The 18,298-nt window shown below is 40.2% G+C and overlaps 1 long non-coding RNA gene across 1 annotated transcript; it reads left to right on the top strand.

The window, feature by feature from the left end:
• Window positions 1–978: 978 nt before the first annotated feature.
• On the top strand, window positions 979–16,587 carry LOC134758443 (uncharacterized). Its single transcript, XR_010133637.1, has 3 exons — window positions 979–1,202; window positions 2,762–2,918; window positions 15,096–16,587. It is a non-coding gene; the product is annotated as an uncharacterized lncRNA (long non-coding RNA).
• The last annotated feature ends 1,711 nt before the right edge of the window (window positions 16,588–18,298 follow it).

Below are 18,298 nucleotides of genomic sequence, written 5' to 3'. Positions count from 1 at the left end.
AACTGCAGTAGCGTGCACTAGAGTAGGCGTCCTGCTACATTGGACTGCCTGAGAGAGAGGGCCCTGTGGTGCTAACTGGGTGTCATCATGTCTTCTGTCCGCTGAAGCTCATCCTTCATGGGCCAAGACACCAATGAAAAACCAAGTTACCAATTCCTTGAAATGATGTCACTAAAAAGCAATCACTTTGTTACAATTTAAACATAATATTTGCATCTAAATTTGGACTATTGCATCCTAACAAATATTTATGTTCTGTACACATCAACTAATATTAGAGACAGTCTGGTGACCAAAGAGAGAGCATCTTATTAAAAGTAAAATTCTCAGCCAGATGTGGTGGCTCACACCTGTAATCCCAGCACTTTGGGAGGCCGAGGTGGACTTCAAGACCAGCCTGGCCAACATAGTGAAACCCCATCTCTACTAAAAATACAAAAATGTGCCAGGCATAGTGGTGTGTGCCTGTAATCTCAGCTACTCAGGAGGCTGAGGCAGGAGAATCACTTGAATCCGGGAGGCAGAGGTTGCAGTGACCTGAGATGGTGCCACTGAGCACTAGCCTGGTGACAGAGTGAGACTCCATCTCAAAAATAAATAAATAAATAAAAATAAAAGTAAAATTCTCATGGTGGTTCAGATCCCACACAGACAGCCATTGTCCTGGGGTCCCGTTTCCAATTTATCCTAATGGTGTGTTTTACGATATGAGCTTGAAGAAAACTAATAAAAAATTTATTTTTTTAAGTATTCTGAAATCTGATTTTTCAATCAAGTCAGTTCAGTGTTTGACTCTCCATAGAACTCAGGCTCTTAGGGCAATGAGTCCCATCTGCGTCTCCTGCTTTCCATTCTTTCTTCAGTCTCCATATTTGCATTTCTGCCCTATTACAACAGCCTTTTAATCAAGCTTTCAGAATCCAGATCTCGCTCCCCTAGTCCACCCTATACTTTGTTGCCGCTTAAATGCTCTGAACTGGCCTTGATTAGGTTCTCCCTTCCTTGCCAGCTTCACTGGCTCTCCCCTGACCACTGCAGGCTAGCGGTGGTGCCCAGGACGCTGTATCCATCCTGCAGTCTTGAGGGGAGTGCACTGAGGACAATGCTGCCACAATGAGGATGGCAGAGAGGAAAAATGGAAAGAGCCTCAGTCACGGAGACTCAGTCAACCCTGGAGCTGCTCTACCTTGGGACTTCTTAAGGTGTGTAAAAGGACATTTTCCTCATTGTCGAAGCCATTTTGATCATTTTCATTCGTAAATGAAAATTTACATTTTCTGTAAATTGTAGCCAAAAGCATTGAAAATTACAGAGCTATTTTGCTAACTTGGGCAGGAAGAAGGAGCAGGATATACCATGTCCACTTGGTATTTTTAGACATCACATAGAGATAGTACATAATGATGGAAGAGATACATGCAAAAAAGAAGCAGTTATGAAATCAATCCCTATGGAGCTAAAGTAGGAGTTTTTCTAAGGCAAAAGGCTGGGTTTATGAGAGGTGTTGCTGAGTAAAAAGCAACAAGAACTCTGCAGAGGTTATCTGTGGCTTTGTTCTATTGAGGACTTCTTTTGCTCTTCCTTTTTGCTCTGTTCTACGGGGCATCATTCCTTGTGATTCAGGTAAGGCTGAACCTGTCACAGGAGTGGGCTGGAGATGGAGGCCTGGCCAGCAGGACGTGGCACCCCTCAAGCCACAGTGATTGGTTGAGAAATAGGCATGTGGATTTTCACTAAGATTTGATATGGTTAAAATAGACCCTGGGAGAAAGAAAGGGTGCTCCTCTCCCTACCCCCGGGGTCATGGGTCGTAAGGTTTCTATCCAGAGGAGAGAGCCCTATGAAAGTAAAGCCAGTCAGAACTCAGAGGAAAGTTGCACTGAAAGATGGGGAAGATAGAGCCCCTGAGTGCAGCCATGCCTGAGGCCAAAGTCTACCTTTAGACTTGTCATGACCATGAACACGTTTTGTCCTTGGTGTGCATGAGTCAGTTTGCACTGATTTTCTGTCAGTGGAAGAGGGAGGCCCTGGATCTGCCATTGTGATCAGAGTGAGACCAGGTGGAGAAAAATGTGCATGAGATAAGAAACCGTGAAGGCATCATGAGGCCTGGTGCAGTAGTCACAGCCTGATAAGTAGACAAGCACAGGTTTGGAACTGATTTGAGTTTTAATACCAATTTTTCTACTTACCACATTGATGAATCTGAGAAGGCCACTTACACATTCTGAGTCTCAGTTTTTTCATGTATAATATGGGAAGACACTACTACTTGCCTTACAAGTTTGTTGTTAGAATTAAGACAACATACGTAAAATACCTAGTACAGAAGCAGGCAGATAATGCTCGCTTAAGAGATGTTAGTTCCCAGCATCATAGAAAACACGTATCAAAGTTACTGCAATAAAAATGTTGAAATTTACTACAAACGTTCTTCGGATTTTCCTTTCTCCTTACCACCTTTTGCTTTTATCTCTTTCTCTGGCTATTTAATCCTAGTAGTTTCCATTGAAAATAATAGCTCCCATTATTAGAACATGTATTTTGTTCTAGTACTTTACATACATTATCTCTAATCTTGACAGTTATGAATCAAAGCAGGTAGCAACCATTTTACAGGTTGGGAGACGTGTGTTCAGAGAGATTAGTGACTGGTCTACCCTGTTAGTATAAGACAAAGCCAGGACAGCATTTTGATGCAGCTGGTGGGGGAGGAGAAACCCCAGTGGCGTTGTTTACTGTTGGAATTTTTCTTTCTCAGGAGAATTATGAAAGACATACTGTTGTTTTAAATTTCAAACCACAGTTACCTGTGTAACTAAAGAACCTCTAAGTCCCTCAATAGGAAAAAGTGGAAACTGACCCAGAGGATGCCAGACAGAAGGATATATCCAACTGCAGTTCTTACCAGCATACAGGTAAGAGAATGTTCTTGAACTTCACATAGGTTAATCCAAAATTGAGATTTTTAGATGAAATTAATTCCAATTAAATTAAAAAAATACTTTAGAATTATGGAGGTAGAAGGTGAGATGCAAGCTAAGTGGACTTTTCTTTCATTATTATAAAAATGTGCAAAGCCCAAATATCTACCATTATCTTCACCAACCCCTTTCTCCACTTCCCACTGCAATCTGTTTTTTCTTTTTTTAATATAGGTGATCCAATTCTGATCTGCTTCACTGTCTTCATTAGGGCATAATGAAACTATTTTTGTTCCTATGGAAACATAAAAGTTGCAAAGACATGTCCGAGGATGTTGGTTGCAGTCTGTTTATAATAACAAAAAAGTGCCTGTCTTTATTGCCGATGTCCAGCAATAATGGGAGTATTTCCCTAAGTGGAATGCTATGCTCCAGCTAAAAGAAGAGATAGGGCTATAGGTACTAACATAGGATGATGTTGACAATATATTCATATGTTTCAAAAGTTAAGTTGCAGGATGATACTTAGGATATAACATTATTTTTATATAAAAATAAACAGAAAAGAATTTTTATAAAGGAAAAACCTAGAAGGAAGAATACCAACCTATTACTAGTGGTTATTGAATTATCGTTTGGAGTGGTATCACAAAGGACTTTTTTTGCTTTAAACATTTCTATATAATTGTGAGATTAGGGCCTTATTTTTTTTTAAACAATGAGCCAGTTTTATTTCTATATTCAGAAAATAAAATTAAGATTTTTTAAAAGTTGAAATTCATATCAAATTGGTCAGTACTCAAGAGGGTATGATAAGCTATTAATTGATATTGTTGTGAATATTAGTCTCTGCATTCTATATACTTTGTCCTGTGTTTGTTTCCACAGCCCAGAATCATTTTTCTAATTATTGACTTTGTGTGAAGTTTTCCCCCTTGTGTAACAGCCTGCTGGCCTTGGAACCCAGCCACTCTGTCTCCTGATGTACTGGTGCTTCCTTTGTCTTAACTTGGAAAGATCCCACCCAGGGTATTACAGCCACTTCGTTCTTCTATCTGTAAGATATCAATATCACATCTATGGTTCCCAAGTACAATTAAAGCAAGATTAAATTTTTAAAAAATTGGCCAGGTACTGCGGGTCGTGCTTGTAATCCCAGCACTTTGGGATCACCTGGGGTCAGGAGTTTGAGAACAGCCTGGGCAATATAGCAAGACCCCATCTCTATTAAAAATAATAATCATAAGTTTTTTTCTCCCTGTATATTTAGATCAGATACTTACTTTACCTTCATTCTCTAACATGTATTCTGCACCTGCCTCTTGCCAAGCACTTGATAGGTGAGGCACAGTCTTTGTGCCAAGGTATGGAAAGCATCCTGGTAGAGACAGACAGGTGGGCAGCAAGAGTGACAACACAAGGTGACACCTGTATTGTTACACATGCTGTCTTAGAACCCAAATGTGTGTCTGTATTAGATGCTGGAAGGGCAAAGATGAGTAAGATATGATCCCTGACCCCTAGAGGCTTATAGTCTAAGCAGATATCCAATAGAAATATGATACAAACCATACAGGTAATTTAAATTTTTCTAGTAGTCACATTAAAAAAAGAAATAGAAGAAATTAATTTTAATCATATATTTAATTTAACTCAATATTTCTCTAATATTATCTTGTTTAATTTTTATTTTTTTGTTTCTATTTTTTAAGTTTTTAAAAATATGTATTTATTTATTTATTTGCTTATTTTGGGGACAGCGTCTCACTCTGTTACCCAGGTTGGAGTGCACTGCAGCCTCAACCTTCTGGGCTCAGGCAATCCTCCTGCCTCAGCCTCCTGAGGAGCCAGGACTATAGGCACCTGCCATGATGCCCAGCTAATTAAAAAAAATTTTTTTTAGATACAGGGTCTCCTTGTGTTGCGCCAGGCAGGTCTCAAACTCCAAGTGATCCTCCTGCACCTAGGCCTCCCAAAGTGCTATCATAACAGGTGTGAGCCACCACACCCAGCCTATAATATTATTCCACCATATGATCAAGAGAAACATGATCATTGAGGTATTTTATATTATCTCTTTCATACTATTTCACATGTAGTATGTATCTGATATTTACAACACATCCCTATTCAGACTAGACACAGTTCAAGTGCTCAGTAGGCATGCGTGGCCAGTGGCTACCACATTGAACAGGGCAGATCTAAGGGTAAGATGAACTTATAAATAGATCATTTTGCAACAACATATTCAGAGCTCCCATAGGGCATGCCTAGCCTAGGTTGCGGTGGGGGATAGTCCTCACTTACTGGGGTGGGATGTGTGGGGGAGGGGGGAAGGGTCAGGGAAGGCTTCCTGGAGGAAGTGGCATGTGATCAGAGGTAGCCAGATGCACTATGGGAAGACCATGTTTAGAGGTGAAATAGACCTGAAGATGTGCTCAGTGGCTTCAAACACTGCAGTGCATGAAGGGCTCATCACTACTTTGGTGGTTATAGCTTAAAAAGTAAAACAGAAAAACAGAATTATTTTTTTAAGGGAAGCTTTTAGAGGATAGGACAGGAATGAGGTAGAAGGGGAAGTGCAGAGGAAGGGCCAGTAAAGAGGGAAGCTTTACTACTCAAGGGTAAACTTGACCTGAGACCAGAAACATGAGGAGCATTTTGCCTGGGCAGTGCCCAGTTAGTGGAGGGCAGGCTGGATTTCAGCCCCTGGTGGGCCCCGCAGCCAGGCCTTTTATGGATTCCACGGGCTGCACAAATTTCTATGGTGGCATTCATTCTGCTGTTCTGTTATGCTGCTCCCTCTTAGGCTGGGCTGTTTCTCCACATTTGCATGAAAATAAGTGTACTGGAGCTGGTTAGAGAATGTGACTCTGATTACCTTTTTCTGGGGTTTGTCCGTAGGTGTAAGTTTCTAAGTGTGCTTGAACCTTGCTGAAGTGCCCCATAAGGACCAGGGAAAAATACAGTCCATGCCTTCTGGGGGCCTGTCTTTCCAAACACTAGCCTTAAACTGGCACTGCCATTTAAAGGGTATCTATGCTTACAGACCTGGAGAAGGAATGCCACGTGTGCTCAGCATGTGTCTAGGCTGCGGTTATCTGAGCAGGACACCAATCCACTGTGCAACCTTCAACCAGTCACCTTGCCTCTGTGCGTTTCCTCTCCTCCTCTGTGAAAGTTGAGGTTGGGATAGATGACAAAGCTCACGGTGTTGTGACTAGGAATCTGTAACTAACTGGAGCAAACTTGCCCTTAGCAAACAATGCCCTAGGCTGTCCCCAGTCTACGGTCCCCAACCATGACACACACAAAGCTGAACATTTGGTCCTCCCAACCTCTCCTGAACAAATGCTTGCTGAAACCCAGGGAAATCTAGTTTCAGAAATTTCCTTATGCAACAGTTTTTCCTCACTTTATGCTGCTGGTGCTTTAAGAAACACAATATTGGCAAAATGGATTATGCTCAGAATAATTCCTAGGAACTGGATGGACCAGTTTGGTGAGAAGCCCAGGGCACCTTCAATTAGGGACTGGCATCTCTGTCCTCCCCCAGTGCTCCCCTCTCACTGGGATGTAATGGGATGACAACCAGGAGTCAGGCTAGGTCACAGGATGAGAAGTCTGAACTGGCTGAAGCTGCCTGGGACAGCTCTAGAGTACCCTTGCCTTGGCCTCGGCTCACTGAGGCTTTAATAATGCAATAATAACCAGCTTCTAAAGCACACAAGGCTTTTAGAAAAAAGGACATAAAAGCAACTTTGTTGTGTTCTTGCCCAGAACAGCATACATCCATAGGTGTTCCCACAGAAACTGGCCACGTGGCTGCGGCTGTTGTTGGATTTCCCCCCTTCTCCCTTACTGAGGCGCTATAGATAGCTTAGAATGAAAATGGCACCCAGAAGAGACACTTTAAAAAGAAAGGAGAAGGCCGGGCGTGGTGGCTCATGCCTGTAATCCCAGTACTTTGGGAGGCCAAGGCGGGCGGATCATGAGGTCAGCAGTTCAACACCAGCCTGGCCAACATAGTGAAACCCCATGTTTACTAAAAATACAAAAATTAGCCGGGTGTGGTGTCACACACCTGTAATCCCAGCTACTTGGGAGGTTGAGGCAGGAGAATTACTTGAATCTGGGAGGCAGAGGTTGCAGTGAGCCGAGATGGGGTTTGGGGGTGGGGAGAGAAAGAAAGCAGAAGAGGGAAGAGCAGACTGGTGAGCTGGATGTGCTTTCTGCTGAGCGCTTCTCTTCCAAAGACTGCTGGCCCCTGCAGCGTGCTGTGTCCACTCCATCAAAAAGTCATCATCAGTCCGGTGTGACCCTTACTGCAGTCAGAGCATGGGTGGCTGCACAGACAAAACCATTTCTCCTCCATGCTCTGCATTCTGCAGGCCTCATCACCGCATACCCCGTGGAGGGGCAGCCAGTGCTCAGCTCGCCCTCCCTGCCACTGGGACCCTGCCCCGCCTCCCTCCTCTCCAGCTTCCCCACCCCCACTTGCCCAAATGCCTAGGTTATATAGTGGCTTCTTCATCCCTAGTTCTTTCATTTTGTTCTTTGCAGAAGGAAAACACCTCTGCTTAGGGTGGAAACGACTCTCCACTATGTAAAGTCCAAATTGAGAACTGGATGGTGGATGGGATTAACCCAAATGGACCCACTTCTGCCTCTTGTGTTACAGAATGAGAAACAGAGGCCAGAGAGCAAAGTGATGGGGCCAAGGAGACATAGCTGGGGCCATGTTGGGAACTATTAAGCCCTATGTTTATTGCTATGTGTGTGCAAAAACAACAAGGTGCTCTATTTATAACCTCAATTGTCATCATAAGGAGTGTGGGCCCTATAAACTGTGCTGGGTGAGGAGTGGGTCTTTATTTAAGCTGTATTGTGGGTTGATAAAGAAACACTTGGTGGCTGTCCAGCAGTGGAGGAATTTGCAGAACATGTATGTCTAGTAGGTCTTTTTTTTTCTTTAATTATTTGCTGTGGAGTCCTTCTCTCTCCCTCATGAAACTGTCAGGAGATTCTCCACTGTTCATTAATGTTCTATGAGTGGATCTTGGCAAGGCATTCAAAGAGTTGCTGAGATCTGTGTCCAAGTTGACATGCCATGAACAGACAGCTACTACAAATGTCTGGTGGAGAGAATGAGGAGTCAGCTGTCACATGTCTACATGTGACATCTGGGTGCTACATGGAAGTCCATAGGGGGCTGACAGCCCTTGTCATAATGGCCTATTTAGAACTGATTTTGAGTTTGCACGTGGTCTTATAGCTGTTTCCAGACAGTCAGAAAGAGTTGCAGCATTTCCCACAGCTGCATGCCAGGCGAGATATCTTTGGCTGTCTTTCTCAGCTTCTGGGCTGTCTGGACGGAAGCCTCCCTCAGGCCATTCTAATTTGCAGTTCCATTTACCAGTGGGCTGCTTTCATGTTCCTCTCTCGGCCAAACATTACTCCTACATGCTCACTCCATCATTGTGGGGCTGGGACAATGCACGCTTCAGCATTGGGAAATGGAATGTCTTTCAAAAAATTCATTATTTTAAAAATTCTATATTGATGGCTCCTGCTTCCTGTTCCAAACTGCTATGGTTTCCTATTGCCTATGATATCAAGTCTGAAGTCTCAATCCTGTTATTTAAAGTTGTTTACTTTTTGGCTTTAACCCACATGCATTCATTTATTCATTCATTCACCAAATACCACTTTGGCCTACAAATTTAAGGTGCTCCAGTAGCTTTTGTCTCCTACTTAAAATAATTTCCTTTCTACCCTTCCCTGAGGAGTCCATGAGAAATTTCATCTTTATGCTGCCATCCATGCTAACCTGGGCTCCTGGATTTCTCTTTCTCTCTGCTCTGCCTAGTCAAATCCATTTCCCTTAGCTCTTAGCTCGCAAGGAATAGCACTCAAACAGTCACCTGGAAAAGAAGTTCAATGAGTGGCTGTAAGGCTATACCTGGATTTAGACCAGAGCTGGCAAGACATCAAGTTGCAAGGCAGATCCAGGGACTAGTTGCTCCACCTCTCTTGCTTTGGCTGAATGGTCTCTATTTTTCTCATGCTATTGTCACTTACATGGAGTGTTTGCTCCTCTATTGACCAGCTCGTTCTATCTACTCATGACTTTGGCTTACTTATGGTTTTGGCTTGCCCTGGACTCTCTGGTTCCTCCGTTACCTTAAGGTAATACTGGAGGCAGGTCTTTTAGCATCTGCCTGTGCTGCCAGCTCTCTCATTTTGGTTTTTCAATTTCAGATTCCAGAAGGGAATCTGGTTGATGCAGATTATCTTTTTATGTGGGTCCAAGTTGTAGGTCTCAGGCTGCCCAAGTATGAACCACACCCTTGAATCAGACGCTCTCTCTGGTTACTCAATCTTGGCTGGTGGACAAGGATCCAGCTCCCTCAGTGGGGACCGGAATTGGGATATTTCCATATAGGTAGCTTCAGGCATGAGCTGGCACACACCTTGATTACAATGGCCTTGAAAGCCTAGCTCATGTAATTGCTGGGCATAGTGGCTTATGCCTGTAATCCTAGCACTTTGGGAGCCTGAGGCGAGCCGATCACCTGAGGTCAGAAGTTCAAGACCAACCTGGCCAACATGGTGAAACCCCATCTCTACTAAAAATACAAAAATTAGCCGGGTATGGTGGTTCATGCCTGTAATCCCAGCTACTCGGGAGGCTGAGGCGCAAGAATCACTTGAACCTGGGAGGTGGAGGTTGCAGAAAGCTGAGATCATGCCACTGCACTCCATCCTGGGTGACAGAGTGAGACTCTGTCTCAAAAACAAAAAACAAAAAACAAAAGCCTAGCTCAGGTCATATGTCCTCTGTATTTCTCTTCTCAATTACTTCTTCACTTATTTACTATTTATAATATTGTATTTTTAGTTATTCATGTCCATGCATTTGTCTTTTGTAACCTAGATGATTAATAACTTAAGTTCTGAAACTTAGAAGCCCAAGAACCATAAAACCAAGGCTAAACGACCTCCCAACCTGAATTCTTAGTGGCATTATGATTTCAAGTATTCTCTAGTATTGTCCCTGGAAATTGTTGAAATATTTCAAGAATTCCAATGTTTTTGAACTTTTGTCTGCTTCTCAGAATATCTCATATGTGGAAGTGACACAAAAATTTTATGTCTCAATTTTTGAGGTTGAAAACATGGCTGCTGTATTCCCTAAATGTGGTGATGGAGGGTAGCTGACATTGGAGAGAGAATAAAGAAGAAGAATGTTTGGTTGGGTAACTCATTGACTATAGGGGAAGAGGAAGAGTATAAACTTTATTAATAGAATTACTCATGTTTTCAGCTTGGGTGCTTAGATGGAAACTGGGAAGAGAATTCTAAAATCAGAAAAAGGGGGCAAGGTTGAATGTGATCCATATTTTATAGACCTTCAATATTACATTGATAATATTTATTTAGTGCTCACTCTTCATCATGCACTGGGCTAGGGCAGTTGATACCAAAATGAATAAGACATAGTACCTGCCATTGAAGTGTTCTGTCCAGAGGGGGAGATATTCAGAAAAACAAAAGATTATAAATTAATATAATGTGCTAAGTACCATAATGAAAAGAGACTCATGCAAGATATAGTGGTAGGCCAAAAAGAGGAATAATCTAGACCTCTTGGGAAGATCATAGGAAATTTAAGAGGAGAAGACACTTAAGAAGAGCTGGGAAGGATGATCAGGTAATTGGGGAGGGCATTCTTGACATCAGAAATATCTTTTGAAAGGTCGAGATAACACTCAGAGGACTGATAGGAAATGAAGCTGAGATCAGATCCTAGAGAAACTTAAAAGGCAAGCTAGTGAGGCTGGGTTTTATTCTCCAGAAGAACGGGAGCCATTGAAGAGTTTTAAGCATGATAGTCAGGTGGGCAGATTTGCAGTTATAAAATGATCACTCAGGTAGCAGTGTGAAGGATGAATTAGATGGGGATGAGATAGAAGGCAGAGAGCATGGTTAGGAGGTTGCTGCAATAGTTCACCAGAGAGATTAAGAAAGTTGGATCTGAGGGAGCTGCAGTAGTGAGAGAAGAGAAGAGAAGGCTGGAGAGATGTTACAGAAATAGAACGCATAAGACTTGGCAACTGACTGGATGGAAGGATGGGAAAGGAGTCCTGTGTAATTGGGCAGATGGTGATAATAATATCTAGAACCAAAAATACAGAAGTTGGTTTTGGACAAACTAATGTTCTCCATCAGATTGCTGTTTCCCTGAGAACAGGGACTGTGTTTTATTCACTTTTACATTACCTGTACCTAGTACAGTATATGGAATGCCTACTGATTAGAGTTTTGAGCATGTGGATTTAAAACATCTGAGTGATATCCGGGTAGACACATCTAGTACTTAGCTTTGAAATTCAAGTGAGAGAGAGATCTGAGCTGGAGAGGCACATTTGGGAATCATCATATATAATAATGAGTGAACTCACTAAGGGAGTAAGACCAAAGGATGGTTGGGAAGAAGACCTTGAGTAATAGCAATATTTAAGGGGCAGGAAAAGAAGAGGAGCCATTTGCAAAAACGAGAACATGGTGTCATGGCGTCATGGAAGCCAAAGTGCAGACAGTATGCAGAACATGGAAGAGGTAAACAGGATCAAAGGTCACTAAGAGGTCATAGCTCCCAGGAAGTATCAACGCAGTTAACTGGCTGGGCTCTGGCCTCAGAATAATAGATTGCCATTCTAGCAAACCCAGTCCACGTAGACACAGTCTCAGGCCCACAGCCTCACTTTCCTCATTCAAGAAGCCATAGCATCAGAAGACTAAATCTGTCCTGCTTTTCACACAATGCTCTTGTAAGGGTTGAATGAGATAATATGGTAGCAGCTCATAAAATTTTTGGCTTCAGGACTACTTTATACTCTTAACTTATCAATAACACAAACAAGCTTTGGTTTGCGTATATCTGTCAAGATTTTCCATATTATAAATTAAAATAAGAAATTTTAAAAATTCAACTCATTTAAAATTAGCAATAATAAACCATTCTATGTTAACATAAATATTTCATAAAGTATCACTATATTCTCAAAAACAACTTAGAGAAAAGAGTGGCATTGTTTTATAGTTTTGTAAATTTCTGGAATGCCTGACTTAATAGAAACAGCACTTTCTCCTATCTGCATCTGCATTCACTCTGTTATGATATCACATGTCATGTAACCTCTAGAAAATCCTATTGTACTCTTATGAGAGAATAAAAGCCACAAAGGGCAAATAACAACTTGGTATTCTTATAAAAATGGTTTTATTCTTAAGGATCACCTAAAAACATCTCAGTGATGCTCAAATATTCCCAGACCACAGTTGGAGAATTGCTGATGTATGTGAATTCACGTTGGAAGCTAGAAAGTTCACAAAATGGTGTTTTGATCACCCTGAAAACCTATACCCTGGGAATCAAAAAGGAATCTCTCTCACGTGGCTACAGTTTGCCCCCAGAAGAACGTTGTATATGAATAACATTGTTCCAAACAGGCCAAGATAGAGTTTCTAGTGCAGATTTCTTACTTTCTCCTTCCTGGCAATTAAATGAAAAATGTAAATGAGAATGTGCTATAAAAAGGCAGGCTGTTAATCCAAACTGTAAGTTAAGATCTTGTTATTTCCAGGCCAACCACAAAGAAAATAACTCTCTCTCTCTAAATATATATATATATCTCCTTGCTCTCTCTCTCTCTCTCTCTCTCTCTCTATATATATATATATATATATATATATGTATATATATAGCGGCAGCAGCAAAGAAATATTTTGTGCTAGAAAATATCTATTTAACACAAAAGAAAACAGAGAATCAGTAATGAAGGAATAAAGGAACAAAACAATACGTAAGGTATATGGAAAAATAAACAGCAAAAGCACAAATTAAATTCTACCTTGTCAGTAATTACTTAAATGTAAATGAACTAAACTTCAAGAAAAAAGCAGAAGTTGGCAAAATGGATTTTAAAAATCCTTAGTTCAATTATATGCTGTCTAGAGGAGACACACTTTAGATTCAAAGACACACATAGGTTGAAAATAGAAAGGTAGGAAAAAATATAACATGCAAACAGTACCCAAAAGAGAGAGAAAGCAGACAGAAAAGAAAGTAGTAAAACTGTCTTTATTTGCAGATGACATGATCTTGTATAAAAAGAAATCCTAAGGAATCCCACTAAAAATTATTAGAACTAATAAACAAGTTCAGAAATGTTTCAGGATACAAGATCAATATACCAAAATCAATTGTATTTTTATACACTAGCAATGAACAATCCAAAAATGAAATTAAGAAAGTAATTCCATGCACAATAGAATCAAAAAGAACAAAACATTTAGGACTAAATTTAATAAAATTAATGCACTACTTATACACTGAGAAATGCAAAACATCATTGAAAAAAGTAATAGAAGTTTTAAATGAATGGAAAGATGTACTGTGCTCATGGATTGGAAGGCTAATATTAAGATAGTAATATTCCCAAAATTGATCTTCAGGTTCAGTGCAATCTCACTCAAAGTCCCAGCTGCCTGTTTTTTTTTTTTTTTTAAAAAAAAAAACATATATAGACAAGTGAATTCCTCAACTTCATATGGAAGTTCAAGAGACCCAGAAGAGTCAATGCAATCTTGAGAAATAAGAACAAAGTTGTAGGACTCATATGTCCTGATTTCAAAACGTACTACAAAGCTATAGTAATGAAGACAGTATGGTACTAAAATAAGCATAGACACATAGATTAATGGAATAGAATTCACAGTCCAAAAAAAAGTCCCTTACATTTATGGTCAATTGATTTTTGACATGGCTGAAAAGCCAGTTCAGTGGGGGAAATAATATTCTTTTTAACAAATATGCTGGGACAACTGGATATTCACGTACAAAAGAATAAAGTTGGGTCCCTACCTCACACCATATAAAAGTTGATTAAAAATGGATCATATACCTAATGTTAGAGCTAAAAGTATAAAACTCTTAGAAGGAAACATATTTGTAATCTTTGTGATCTTAAATTAGGTGATTTGTTTTTAGATATGAAATCAAAAGTACAAGCAACAAAAGAAAAATAAATAAATAAGTTAAAAATGTTGGTGCTTAAAAGAACACTTTTAAAAAAGTAAAAAGTTGACTCACTAAATTTGCAAATTATATCTTTGATAAGAGACTTAGTTCTAGAATATTTAAAGAACTCTTACAACTCAACAATGAAAAGACAATCTAATTAAATGAGCAAAGGATATAAACAGACATTTCTTCAAAGAAGATATGCAAAAGGCAATAAGCACATGAAAAGATACTCAATATCATTCACCACCAGAGAAATGTAAATCAAAACCACAATGGAATACTGCTTCATACCCATACGATAGCTATAATTAGTGTTGGAAAGATGTGAAGAAATGGGAACCCACATATTACTGGTGCGGATGTTATATAGTACAATCACTTTGAAAATAGAACAGATAGAATAGTAAAGAATAAAGGGATATGTAGAATAAAGAACTCTTCTTTCTGGCAGTTCCTCAAAAAGCTAATCATAGAATTACTGTATGACCCAGCAATTCCACTTCTGGGCATATAGCAAAGGGAAATGAAAGCATGCGTTCATACAAAAAACGTACCTGAATGCTCATAGCAGCATTATTTATAATAGCCAAAATGTAGAAAGAGCCCGATTTTCCATTAACTGATATACAGATAAATAAAATATGACACATCCATACAATAGAATATTATTTGGCTATAAGGAAAACGAAGTACTGATACACACTACAATGTTAATCAACCTTGAAAACAGTATGATGTAAGTGAAAGAAGCCAGACATCAAAGGCACTTATTGAATGTATTCATATGAAATGTCTAGAATAGGCAAATCCATAGAAACAGAGTAGATTAGTGGGTGCTAGGGCTGCAGTGGGTAATTACTGCAATGACTGTGATTTCTTTCTGTGGTGATAGAAATGTTATGGAATTAGACAGTGTGATGGTTGTAAAACTTTGTGAATATATGAAAAGACACGAAATTGTACCATTTAAAAGGGTGAATTTTACTGTATGTGAATTTTATCTCAATAAAGCCATTATTTTTTTTTTAACGCTAGGTGTTTTTGCACTTATCAGCAATGTTACTTTTGTCTTCTTCCAGCCCATCCTCTATCTTTGTTGCCATAATCTATACAGTTCCCAGGAGTCTAGAAGTTTGCTTCCAAGGAGCCCAAATCTGAGTTCTTTCTAATTTGGACTGTGGATGAAGATGCCGGTGGAGGTGGAAAAGGGATCAGAAGATGGAGTTTACATTGTGATTCTCTCCTTGAGCTTTGGCAAGTCATCTTGTTTCTCTGAGCTTCAGGTTTCTGTTCTGAGAATAAAAATGACCCTGGCCCTATGCACCTTTCAGGGTTGTAAGTGACAGCAGATACCCTGTGAGCAATCTACTTACTAATTAATCCTTACTAAACTGTAAGCACTACACAAATATTAGTCTTCATGATCAGGATTTCCACAGCTTGATGCCAGGGTTTAAGGATTATGAGGGGAGATATAACCATCATCCCAGGCTTCTTTAATCACAAAACCCTAAGGAAGAACTGCTGGATCTCAAGTTTTACTATTGTTGCCCTGAGCTGCCTGGGAACAATGGTGATACTCTCTAGCGCCTGAGAGATGGCTGTTATTATTTTAAGTGTTTATTTAGATTATCTTTCTTTTAAGGATTTTCACTTATTCAACCCACTGCTTTGCTTTTTTTTTGTTGTTTATTTATTTTTGGTGTTTAAAAGCATTGTTTATGAAAGCAAGGCATTCTTGAGCTTTGATCAAACGTTGATACATGTGGATCATGGATTAAAGGTTTACCCAACAGAATGATTCCTGACTGCCTTTCTAGAAGGAACACAATGGGTAGCATAGATTTTAATGTCAGCCTGGGTTTAAATTCCAGTTCTACGACTTTCTAGCTTTAAGACCTTGAGCAAATTTCATTATTTAACATCTATGAGCCTCAGTTTCCTTATCTATAAAACAAAGATTTCCAACTTCATTGGATTTTTGTGAGGATGAAAAAAGACGATACTTAGCCCAGGGTGCAGAATGCAGTAAGAAGTTAATAAATCTAGCTGTTATTACTGGGCCTGGACAATGAGTGATCAAGGTCAGAGTCTCAGCTTAGGAAAGAGGGTGGCAGGGCTGGCTTTGGCAAACTGGAAGGAAGAGGATTTGACAGTTATCAATTGCCTACTTTGTGCCAAGTACTTTTCCATATGCTCTGTCCCTTGATCTTCACAACTCTGAAATAGAGCTATTAATTCATATTTACATGTGACAAAACAGAGGCTCAGCGAGATTAAATAATTTGTGTAAAGTCACACACATTATTAGTTGTCCATTTGAGTCCAAGCCTGACTGATTCCCAAGTCCAGGGTCTTTCTTTTATTCTGTGTGACCCCAACCCTTTCATGTTGCCTTGCATGGGCCCCATAACCAAACTGGACTGCCCTTTCCCAAGTACCTTCACCTGTCACATCTCTCTCCTCCTCTTGCCTCCACCCCCAACCCAGCCAACCTCTGGATGCATGCCTCGCTTTCAGGTGTTTCAGGCAGAGCAGGACTTGCATGTGATGGGATGCTGTAGAGCTGGCCAAGGGCTGAATGAAGGGTTGAACCAGATGAACAAAGGTCTCTCCAACCTTATTCATCTTTCAAGACTCCTATCAAATGCCTTCTCTGAATCCTCCAGGGGGAATTAGTTCTTCTTTCCTTTGTTCTCCCATAGTATCTTATCTAGACCTCTGTTAATGTATTTACCATTTTATTTATTTTTTAATTTTTTGAGACAGAGTCTCATTCTGGTTGCCCAGGCTGGAGTGCAGTGGCTTAATCTTGGTTCATGGCAGCCTCGACCTCCCTGGCTCAGGTGATTCTCCCACCTCAGCCTCCCGAGTAGCTGGGATTACAGGCATGCGCTACCATATCTAGCGTTTTTTTTCTTTTTCTTTTTCTTTTTTGTATTTTTAGTAGAGACAGGGTTTAGCTACTTGCCCAGGCTGGTCTCAAACACCTGGACTCAAGCAATCCACCTATCCTGGCCTCCCAGAGTGTTGGGATCAGAGGCATGAGCCACCGCGCCCAGCCATAATATTTAAACCATCTGTTTATTTGTCTTTCAAGCTGAGTAGAGTCTGTATCTTTCCCACCTCCTAATCTGCAGCCTCAATTAAGAAGTATTTAATGGAGGCTAGATATGGTGACTCACACCTGTAACCATAGCAGTTTGGGAGGCCAAGATGGGAGGATTGCTTGAGACCAGGAGTTCAAGGCTGCAGTGAGCTGTGATCACATCACTGCACTCCAGCCTGGGCAACAAAGTGAAACTCTGTTTCTAAAAAAAACACAAAAAACAAAAAACAACAAAACAAAACAAAAAACAAGAATTATCTAATGGAGAGCTTCTAAACATTTTTCCAAAAAGTGAAAACAATCCAAGTGTTGATCAACTTATAAATAAATAAGTAAAATGTTGTATATTGATACAATGGTGTATTGTTTGGTAATAAAAAGGAATGAATTACTGATAGATGCTACAACATGGATAATCCATGAAAACATTACGCTAAGTGCAAGAAGTCAGTCAAGAAAAGGCTGCATATCATATGGTTCCATTTATGTGAAATGTCCAGAACAGGCAAATCTATAGAGACAGTAAATAGTTTACTAGTTGTCTAGGGCTGAGGAGGTTGGGAAGAAATGGAGAGTGACTGATATGGGTACTGAGTTTTTATTAGGGGTGATGAGACTTCTAAAATTGGTTGTGGTGATGGTTGCACAATTCTATGAATATACCATAAACCTTTGAATTGTACACTAAATAGGTGAATTGTCTAGTGTGTGAATTATATTCCAAAAATATGGTTTTATATATATCTTATATATAAAATATATGTAATTCATTACATACAATATGTATTATATATATAATAAACTGAGTAGAGTCTATATGTTTCCCATCTCTTAATCTACAGCCTCAATTAAGAATTATTTAATAGAGGCCAGGTGCGATGGCTCATGCCTGTACCCAGACTTTGGGAGGCTGAGGCAGGCGGATCACCTGAGGGCAGGAGTTTGAGACAAGCCAGGCTAACATGATGAAACCCCCGTCTCTACTAAAAGTCCAAAAATTAGTTGGGTGTGGTGGTGGGCACCTATAATTCCAGCTACTTGGGAGGCTGAGGAAGGAGAATTGTTTGAGCCTGGGAGGCGCAGGTTACAGTGAGCTGAGATAGCGCGACTGTACTCTGGCCTGGATGACAGAGTGAAACTCTGTCTCAAAAAAAAAAAAAAGATGTGGTGGCC

The sequence above is a fragment of the Gorilla gorilla genome, chromosome 1, assembly GCF_029281585.2.
Source record: "Gorilla gorilla gorilla isolate KB3781 chromosome 1, NHGRI_mGorGor1-v2.1_pri, whole genome shotgun sequence".
Taxonomy (NCBI): Eukaryota; Metazoa; Chordata; class Mammalia; order Primates; family Hominidae; genus Gorilla; species Gorilla gorilla.
This window is presented reverse-complemented; position numbering and strand designations above follow the sequence as displayed.